The 10,513-nt window shown below is 46.8% G+C and overlaps 1 protein-coding gene across 7 annotated transcripts in view; it reads left to right on the plus strand.

Annotated features, from left to right (window-relative positions):
* The window catches only part of TRIM16 (tripartite motif containing 16), a 173,761-nt gene extending 172,597 nt beyond the window's left edge, over positions 1-1,164 (plus strand). For all 7 annotated transcript variants that reach the window (XM_044453913.1, XM_044453919.1, XM_044453914.1 and 4 more), the window contains one exon: positions 1,038-1,164. The gene's annotated coding sequence lies outside the window, so the exon portion shown is untranslated. The remainder of the gene's footprint in view (positions 1-1,037) is intronic.
* Positions 1,165-10,513: the final 9,349 nt, after the last annotated feature.

Raw genomic sequence — 10,513 nt, forward strand, 5'->3', positions numbered from 1 at the left:
GTGAGTGGCATTACTGCCCATGCCATCTGGCAGCACAGTGCCAGGTAATGCCCTGTTCTGGGCCTGCTGTTGGTGGAGGCTTTGATTAATAAGGCTGCAGGACAAATGAGACATCAAAGTTGCTCAGAGGCATGGAATGCCTGTACAAAGAGGGATTGCCGGAACACTGGAAGTGAACATCTTTAAAGTGAGCAAAACCTGCACAGCAGCAGCAGCAGCAGCAACATCCTCCTATCCCATCCTTTCCTGAAGTTTCAGATTAGATCTTGAAGCGATACTCATGGGAATTCGATGAATGTCCACAATCAATGTATGCTTTGGAAACTCAGATTTTATTGCAGTTTCTGTGGAAATGCACTCTGCCACTTAAAAACTAGTGAGACATAGAAAATGTGTCTGGAATAATGAGGCCTGGAATTTTAAATGCCAATTTCAGTTCTAAAATACTGCATTTTAAATGTCATGTTGAATAATTGAATATGCTTCTTACAATGTAAAAATGTAGTAAAGGTTCCTCAAACTCAATATACCCTTTAGAAATATTCCTTTCCCTGTAGTTCCATTGCTGCTGATGGCCATGAGCATTACATCATTTTTACACCTGAAGTAAAAGTCTAAATGACACACTCACAGGTCATGCTCACATGTCACACAAACCTACCCTGGCAATAAGCCACAATGGACTTATTGTTCTGTGAACTATCTATGGTGTCCCTGACAAATTATCGGGCTCAGAGTGAGTTGTTCACTCCCTGCTTTCCCCTCCTTCCTCTTCAGTCCTCCCACAGGTGTTCAGGGGACACTGTGACAAGACTGATCCTTGCTGGGATCGTGAGCCATTTTTGGCTCATTGCAGCTTATTTGCCCTTCATGCCTTTCCCACTCAGAGACCTCATCACTTCTCTCAACCCTTTCAGAGTGCCCAGAAGGGACTGTGGAGGGGCTGTCAGTGGCCAGCACACCATTTTTGATTTTGTTTTGCATGTGCAAAAGCAAAGACATTGTGCAAATAATAATTTTTCCTTTCTTTTTTTAAGTGTGCATCCCCAGCTCTGAAAGTGCAGAAATTTGAAGCCTCACCTGGGTCAGTATCCTCATAAGTACCTGGTGTGAAAATGCAGAAGGTACCTACCCTGGTTTTTCAAGGGAAAAATAAAGGCATGCGTGATCTTTGTTCAGGAAAAGGAGTGGTGAGATTTATATCCTCCTTGTGGCGAGATCTTTTATTTTCTTTCTTTTTTGCCCTGAGAGTGCTCAGGGTGATGCACTTTCTCCTGAGACTCAAACCATTTGTCCAGTCAGAAACTAGCTGTTGTCCTGTCAAAAGCTCCCTTTAAAGAGGACCCAGAGATTTGACAGCTAGCTGTCAAAAGTCTTTATTTTCAGCAAGAGCAGTCAGATGCCTGTTGCACTTTGCTGAGCAGCCAGAGTCTCGGGGAAAAGTAAAAACTTTGCAAAAGCATCTCCCACCAGGTGCTGCTCAGGCACTTTGAAGGGGTTGTCAGTGGCTGTCAAAACATAGATCACAACATGGGGATGTGCACTTGTGAAAAACTAGCAAAAAGGCAAAGAAATGCAACAAAAAATGAACACAATTATGACAATTTAGCGGTGCAGAAACAGTAGCAACAACAAAAAAATATTGGGGAACCAGTGCTAGTCATTCCCCTTGAGCCCTGGGGTGGGGCTATCACAGGTGGTGGCACAGGCCAGGTTGCAAAGGGAGGAGATTGCTGCTCCTGCCATGCCCTGAGTGACTCACCAGCTGATCTTTGCAATCTACGATAAACTTGCACGCCTGGGTTCATGTTGACCCACAGAACATGCCATTGTTGCTGGGAAAAACCACTCTGTAAGTAACAGTCTGGGTGTGTATAACATGGCAACTTGACATGGCCATGGGTGGGTTGTTGTGCTGTGAGAATTGGGGCAATGTTGGAAATAGGTCAATTATGCCTCCTCTAGTGTCTGTCACTCAACCTGATTGTGTTCACAGAAAATCCAGCTTCGTTTTCTTCCCTTACCCAGAGGTGGTCCTGGCTTAAAGGAAAATGAAGCTGCTGCAGGTGATGTATTTTGGGTACTGACAAGGGAGCCAGAGTGGAAGAAGGGCAGAAATCTTATCTGTGGGGTACAAATTACCAGGAAGTTTCCCCTCTCACTGATATCAATCAAGAATGCCATTTGGATATTCCTCTTCTGTCCCCGAAAAACCCTGCATGAGCAATCAGACCATGGCTCTCTGAGAACGAGGGGCAACACCCCTTGAAGACTCCCATGCGTGCTCCAAGCAAGTTGAGGGACAATGGACTCCTCCAGTGACTTCCAGCCCCTGTGCAGCCAGGCCCTTTCCTCTCAGGTTATGACACCACCAAGGCCAAAATGCAGCACCCTCCAAGTGAAGGCCGTGCTGCTCTCTGGCTTGGCAGATGCTTTCCAGGCATCGTCCAGAACAGCCAGGAGAGGGACACGTCTCAATGCTGCTGAAAATGCTGGCAGAAGTGCCCTTGGTGCCGCTTTGGCCCTAACATGAGCAAACTGACCAAGGGAGAGATGAACTCCTAACTGGAGGCAGTTAGCAGATATTTGCAGAGGCCCCACCACCACCCTATTCGTTAGGGTAATGAAAGAGGACAGCTCTGCCAGATGGAGGAGGTGTGCACAGACAGTGCAGGTATGTGGCGGCGGCAGCCGCACCTTTCTTTCTTCCTGGCTCATAACACCCCACACCTCCTGTCACCAAGCTGACTTGTAATGGATGGGCTGGGGAGGTCACCGGAGCATCCTTGTTTTGCACATGTGGGATACGCAAAGTCCTGCCTCCTTCAGCGGGGAGGGAAGCCAGAGGAGCCTGAATGACACTTCATTAAAAGTGGAGTGCATTTGACTTTGCACAGGGCTTATGATCCAAGGCCGTTGCGTATCCAGGGCAGCGGAAACCTCCAGCTCCCTTTCAATTCACTTCCCCCCTCCCCTCCCATGACCGCTTTCCTTTTATCCAAAAGCTCTATCCAGATAGTCAACTTATGTCTGGTCAACAAATAAGCACCCATTGATAGACGGTCACACATATTTACATTAGCCCAGCTCTACTGATAGGAAGACTCGATGCCAGCATGTCACACCTAATTAGCAGAGGGGGTCAGGAACCAGCCACAGGATCTCAGGCAGCTCTTGCACTTCATCAGTTATGCTTACCGCACCCCTCTCCCTGGTCCTGCTCCCGCTGACATGTCACCGGTGCAGTGGAATATGTCAAAGTCACACGTAGCGAGGTGTGTGGGTCATGTCCAGGGACCAGCCTGCCTCCAGTGGGGAAGAAGCTCAGAGGCCAATTTTTGCAGCCACCCAAAGGAGTGGTCGGTTTGCTTCCACACTGACGTCAGCTCTTCAGTGGGTAAAACTGGTGTGCATGTTGGTTGGTGGTCTACAGTGGCTGTTCCAACCTATTTCTATCGCATCTTTAAAAGATGGTGCATCATGTGGCGTATGCTGCCTCTGAGTTTGGGGGGATTTAGCATCCTTCTCCCCATTGTGAAAGCTCAAGATGCCTTGTGATGATTCAGAAATCAGAAACAGAAAAGATAGATGATGAAGACTGGCTGCTTATGCTTCGGTGTTGCACAAGTCCAGGCTGATCGTGGAGCTTCTGGGAGAACGCTTTTTGTGAGTGAGCAGGATGCTATTTACCATTTAAGTTTAGAGGGGAACATTATCCATCTCAGTGCAGTGGAACCCCCTCCCTCCTCAATGCACTGTTACAAAACCTGTTCAGCTGCAGCTCCATTGTTTCTCCTGGCAACTGCTGCTGCAGGACCATTTCCCCCCAGCTGCTACTCTCTCCTTGCCAGATTCAGCACATGGGTGATTGTACCCAGTCAGGAGTCATGAAAAGACTGGGGTGACACATCATGACATCACAGAGCCAATCAGATTTGGCTCTGTGATTGTAAGTAAGGGCAATTGAGAGTGAGAGCTATTTAGGACAATGTAAATGAATACAGCAAAAAAATTTTCAAGATGTGCAGCACATTACACTTCTAGAAGAAAGTCTGGCTAATGTGGTAAAATGTTGCTGAAAATGGGAAGCATTGCAGGCATTGTCAAAATTGTTCATAAAAGTAGTTTTGACAGCTGTACTGTGCTTATCGCTTGCTACTCAGAGGGACTAGCAGCATCGGAGGCACACTTACCAGTGCTCAGAAACAACAGTGGCTTCTATTGCTTGCTTCAGTTCATGCCTTCCAGGTTGGCACTCCATGAATGCTGAGAACAGCACACAAAAAGGCAGTTTGTAATCAAATATCAGAGGCGACAATGACCAAGAATATTGCTTTTATCTTCCTCATCAGATCGGCACCAACACAGGCCAAGAGCTGAAGCTGGGCTGACAGCTGCAACAGCAACAGTAATGGTGTTTATTTTTCATTATACACCCTATTTGTTTGTTTGTTTATTTAGAAGCTAACGATCCACTGAAGTCTACGGAACAGGGAACTGAATTCTCCCATGCCAGCAGTGAAGGATAACTCTGAGTCAGTGCTGTGCGAGGCAACGAGGACGGGGGAAGCTGATATTCCTATGAGAGAGAGGCTTGGAAGCGGGGAGACATACAGTGGTGCTCCAGTGTTGTGCTGGGACGTTAAATGAAAACCAGTGGATCCCATCAGATGAGAGGCCAGCATGAAAGCAAATAGGGTGGTTGTTTGCGCAGAGGACAGCCACCTGCAATAAAGTCTGTCACTCAGAGATGCAGAACTGGTTGGTGTGGGTGTGAGACTGAACATCAGTAGGGTGTGCCAGATCAACCTTGGAGATGCTCCGGAGTTGTCCATACTATGCAGCGTCCATCCATTTTGTTTTATGGAACTGTAAAGCTCAGGACCAGAGCAAGGTATTTTGTTGCCTGAGGCAGGACAACAAAAGCTCCTCTCTAATACATGCAAAGTCAAGGTGCGTACGCATACAATTCGCTCTGTCAGGATGCCGAGAAACAGCTTTCCTTTGAGGACACTTAAAATAATCTGGACACTTACAATAAGCAGGACACTTAAAATAATCTGGACACTTACAATAAACAGGACACTTAAAATAATCTGCCCCACCCTCCCTAATGTTTGCGCCAACCCCAGGGATGTGACAAAGTGGGACACCTTAAATATGAGAATCCAGACCTCAATGCCCTGAGCGAATGCATGCAGGTACTCGAAAAAGTAACATGTAAAATGGGCTTGTTCTATTCTCTTAGGCTCATTCTGCTCAACCCTCTTTTATAACTTCCACGCCAAGGTTTTGCAAATGGCACAACAGCTTTGAAAGGTAATTGGATTGTCTGCTCTCAAGGAATCCAGGCACAACAGAAGAATGTGACAATGCACACATGGACACATTTCACCTGTCTGCGGCAAAACGCCTTTCGCGCTGCCTTCTGACCTCTGCGTGACCTTTCGGCTCCCCCCTTGCATGGTACCCCCTGCCAGATTACAAAGTAGCACGCATCCAAGGTTCAGCATGAGTCTAAAAGATATAATGAACTCTGTGTTGTGAACCCGACCTTTGCCTGCACTGATACTGATAATGATCTCCTTAGAGCCCCAGTTGGCCTGTGGTCTGGGGGTGGGGGAGGCGCAAAACAAATTTCTCTCTCCGTGTGTTGAGCCGGTAACACAGTAAAAAAGGCCCCGTTAATTCAGCTTGTGAAAAGCTGACCCCAGAAGCAAGAGGAAGGGGTGTGGGGGAGGGGGGTTGAGTGTAGCTGTGAAGGGACAAAGCCTTGTGAGGGTTTAGCCCCAGCAAAAGCCGGCTCAGCTGCAGTTCTGTGACTTGGGGAATACCTGGAGATCAATCTCTTCACATGAAAACTGTTCTGGGATCCCTGTATGCGGCTGGAGAAGAAACGTTTGCGTACAATAATGTTGGAGATTTGCAGCCAACTACGCCCGTAGCTGATCTGTGTCCACTGCTAGAAACTAGGGGCTGTTTGCTGGTCAGGAGCATCAAGTTCAGGAGGGCTGTCCAGTGATGAAATGTGGACTATTTCTAAAGAACATAAGAAGAACCCAGATGGATCAGACCAGTGTTCTGTTCACATGGTGACTGGGAAAGAAATAATAGCCTCTAATACTGTAGGTAGTGTAGAGCCATCAGGACTAGTAGTCATTGATGGCTGTTTTCCCCATGATGTGTTTGATGCCTCGATTCCCTAACCGAGGCTTGCAGTAGATCTTAGCTCCCCAGAAGATGGGTGCTGTGGTGAGATCAAGGGAGGGCTGCAGAACAAGGAAGGCATTTGCTATGTATTTAATGCTCCTATCCATAACAAAGGCATTCACGGAAACCAGGCCTATGATATCCAGCTCATTTTAAAGCAGGCTCCTATTGCAACCTTGCTAAATCCTTAGGACATTGGCTTCCTTCCAGATCATTGTCAGGCTTTTGGCCTCCCCAATAAATAACCAGGAACCATTTTTCAGGATCTGCATAAAGCAGGAAGCCCTAATGAGCTACAGATTCAATTAGCAATAAAAGCACCTGTTAACTGTCCCAGATAGCCACTCTTTGAAGCTTGGCACAGCACACTAAGGAGGTCCAGTGCGTCGGACTTGAGAGGTTTTGCCAATTCAGCAGTCGTGAGTGGTATCACGTGGAGCCAAACAAGGAGATGGTGAAAGGACCAGTCCAACTCGGCCACTGCAGGCTCTGGCGACATAAAAAGTTGTGTTTCCCTGACTACTACTGAGAAATTCACTGCTGTGCCATGGTTAGTGTATCAAGACCATAGAATTCTGAAGAGACAGCACTTCTGCTAACTGAAGGGGTTTTTCTCTCTTACGCATGGGGCAGTTCTGTTGCATTTTTAAAAATTATTCGATTTGAGAGCCTATTCAGTTGAGAAATCATCCTTCTTTTAAATAAGCATGTGGCATCTTCTTACTTTAACTATAGCAACATATCGGTTGTTCTTGTTTTTGTTGTTGTTGTTAGTCGTGAAGTCATGTCCGACCCATCGTGACCCCATGGACAACATTCCTCCAGGCCTTCAGAGGTAGCCACAACTGGGAAAGAACGGATGGGGTGCTGCTCAACCAAGCATTTCTCAGTGGGCAGGGAAGACCTAGGTGAAGATGGGTAATGCTTGTTCAGCCTCCTTCGGGCTCAGTGTGAGCACCATCACTGAGAACAAGAGGGGAGTTCTGTCTGGGACTGTTTCTTGGCAACCTTGAGGGGTTTTATGCCTCATCTTGTAGTCACATATACAAGGAACTGCTTCTTTAAGTCAATTGGATCTCTGTCTGTGCAAAATGCACTTACTCTTTGACAAATACTTTATGAAGATTGGATGGGGTGTCATGTTGGCTTGATTGTACACAGAAGTGGACATCACAAAAAACATCAGAATGAATTAATTGGTAGACCATTTCCTGGCATAAAGTTGGGAATTCTGCTGTCCATGTTCTTCCTCTCTCCCTCATTTTCTTTTCCCACCATCCCCACTGCCTGTGTCTCAAGCACCCAACATCTATTGCTGTCTTTGCTTTCTGTGGCACCCAGAGGCAGCTCTCACAAGGTTGGAATAACCTTGAAATGACCCAGCTAAATAGGCTGGGAGCAACTCTACTGTTGAGATCTGTATGGTTAGGTTGTTCCATTGCTGAGCAAGAGCTGCTCATGACACAGCAGTACTCACATAGCTACGGCAACATTCAAACGGCCCCGTCCACTGCAGTCCCTGCACACACAGAGACATAAACAAAAGAGAGAAAGAAATGTCAGACCCTGCCAAGCCCCGAATATTGCGGCATATGTAACGCAAATGCTTGTGTTTTCCACAATTTACTCTAAGAATGTTAGCATCTTAATGGAGTGACATAAGTGTGTGAGCACAGGGAGGGGGGAGATGATTTTGGTAGTCATGGCACCACCAAGGTACTTGTGCGAGTGGCATCACAGATGCCACTTTCTGAGACAATGATGAGAAGGCTCATGAAGAAAAAAACATTTGACCTCGACCACATGGGCTAATCAACTGGCACAGGACTCAAACACTGCTTCTTTGAATATGGCAAATACATATCTGTAAACACTTGAATTTGATAAGTGCTGGTTTCCTTCCCTCCCTGAAAGAAGCAGGCATGTGCATCTGCAGGGAGGTTTTAATGAATCACTTTGAAAATGGCAACTCAATTGCATTGCTCCTCATTTGAGATCCCCTTGTTTTAATTATCTCGATTTGATGTTCAGAAGCTTCTGTGAAACAAATTTATTTGTAAATGTCAGGGTAAAATGTGTGTTTCTCCATCAATGTGCCAGGTTGATAAGAAGCTGCAAGGCGGTAGGGATGGAAATGGCTTTGTGTACAAGCTGAAGGCAGTCCCACCTTTATCACTGAAACAAGTTTCACCAGAACAAGAGTTATAATACTGGTGGAAAAGTCACTGCTGTTACAGCTGAAATTGAGTGAGTCCATAACCGCATGGTTTATTGTGTGAGCAGCTTTCACCAAAGGCTTCTGCTCGGAACAGAGTATTTGAAGGAGAATTGGGGGAGGAGGGGGGAGGGGGAGAGAATCTATAACCTTAGAATAATGTTCAGGGGGACTGATGCTCTCTTGATGTGCTGGACTGCAATTCCCATCATTCCCAGGCAGCATTGTTGTGGTCAGCCTGGAGAGGCCCACTTTAGCCCGACCATACACATTTCAGGTTCAAAGCAAGGAAATCTCCCTTTCCCCATGAGTTGTAGGTCTCTGCTAAAGCTAAAGGCCAGGCCATCTGGATGCTGGCAGTGCAATGCCGGTATCCTGGCTGAGGTCATTTCAAGGCCAAATGCCTGCACATAGTAAACCTATTGACCAGTAAATTATTCGGGTACCTTAACTGTAGGGAAACTTCTGAAAGCCATTTCAGAGCTGGGGATGAGCAAAGCCCAAACAGTCATCAGGAAAAAACAAAATGACAATAAGAAATTCTTCTGGAATCTATAACCATACAAGGAGGAGAGACTGAAGAGAAATGTTCAACTGGGAAAGGAACTTGGGAGTCTTTCTGTCTTGGTAATGGTGCCAAGAACAATGAAATAGGGGCACTCAACACATGCAAGGGAGGAGATGGAGCCATTGCATGCTTTTTTCTGAATCCCGAACAAACCTTTTGTCCTGCTCTCTCCAAAATTTGGAATGTGTGCTTTGGAGGTGGTGAAAGCACCCGTGAGGAGGCCCATGAGGGCGCATGCCACATTATTAGTTGCACTAATGCTGATTTAACAGTCATATTGCATGCAATGCTCTGAGCATAACGTGCAACCTTGCTGAGATTACAAAGGAGCTGCAAAGGGTCTCAGTGGGATCCCTGGCCCATCATGCCTAAAGGACCAAGAGGGCTTGGGGACTGAGAAGACTGGATATGGAGAGGCGGCTCAGCTCTCACACGTTACAGTCACCTCAGGCGGATTTTGCCCAATTCAGTTTTGAGGAGGAGGTGGAGGGGCAGAGCAGGGCAGATGCCTTTGCAGTTCCAAGGGAGACATCACAGAACTGGGAACAAGGAGACTGAAGGGGAATTCCTTGATCATAAGGCGGTGGCAAGTGAAGCAATCAGACCAGTGAAGAAGAGTTTGATGCCCCAGCTGTCTAGCCCTTGAGCACTGGGAGCCACCCTAAGGGTGAAGTCAGGTGCTCTTCTAAAGGAGGAGAAGATTTAGTGTGGATTCCACTCTTCACATGGGCAGATGCACCTCCCACATCTCAAGGATAACATCATTTGATTTATACTGTACAGTGTAGGGCTGTATGCTGGAGAGGGAAAAGCAGTGGAGGCAGTGAAAGACCTACTCCTGACAGTGAGGTTGCTTTGCTCTTGGAGGTGGCAGCCACCAAGGCTTCTGCTGCACCAGGTCTTGCACCCATAGCCAGGGAGCCTGCTGGTGCCAGATGACCACAAACATGTTCCTGCATTGCAAGCACAACATAGACAACATGGCCATACTGGCTGGGAGTCATGGGTATTGCAGTCCAACATATTTGGAAGCCTGCAGGTTGGGGAAGGCTGGAATAAGGTACAATGATAGTTTAGGTACAAAGATGAACTGGAGTTCCAGTGCAAACCTTGTAAGTGTTAGAAGAATGGGAAAGGATCCCATTAATGTGCTGCCATTGTATGGAAAAGGTTGTAAAAGTGTATTATATGGCTGCTCCAACAAAACGAGTGTGGGCCGAGATTAAAATGTCCCTTTCTAAGCAGGAGATTAAAATGTCCCTTTAAAGGCAGGAGATTGCTGTAGGTCCCTTGCTACAAATCAGAGGCTTGTGCTGTTAGTATTTTTTAGAGTCGTTCTAAAAACTCTTTTCACATGTTTGGCCCATGGCACAGTGCTGGAAATCAGAAATACTTTTATTTCCCTTTCATGACAAGAAATTGACCGGTGGGGTGGGGGTGGGGGGAGGGAGTGGGAGCTAACCCCATCAGTTTTGCACTTCAGCTGGTAGGGCCATCTGGATGTGAGCCAAGGGCCTGGG

This window comes from Varanus komodoensis, unplaced genomic scaffold (assembly GCF_004798865.1).
Source record: "Varanus komodoensis strain SLA01 unplaced genomic scaffold, ASM479886v1 scaffold7_1, whole genome shotgun sequence".
In the NCBI taxonomy this organism is placed as follows: domain Eukaryota; kingdom Metazoa; phylum Chordata; class Lepidosauria; order Squamata; family Varanidae; genus Varanus; species Varanus komodoensis.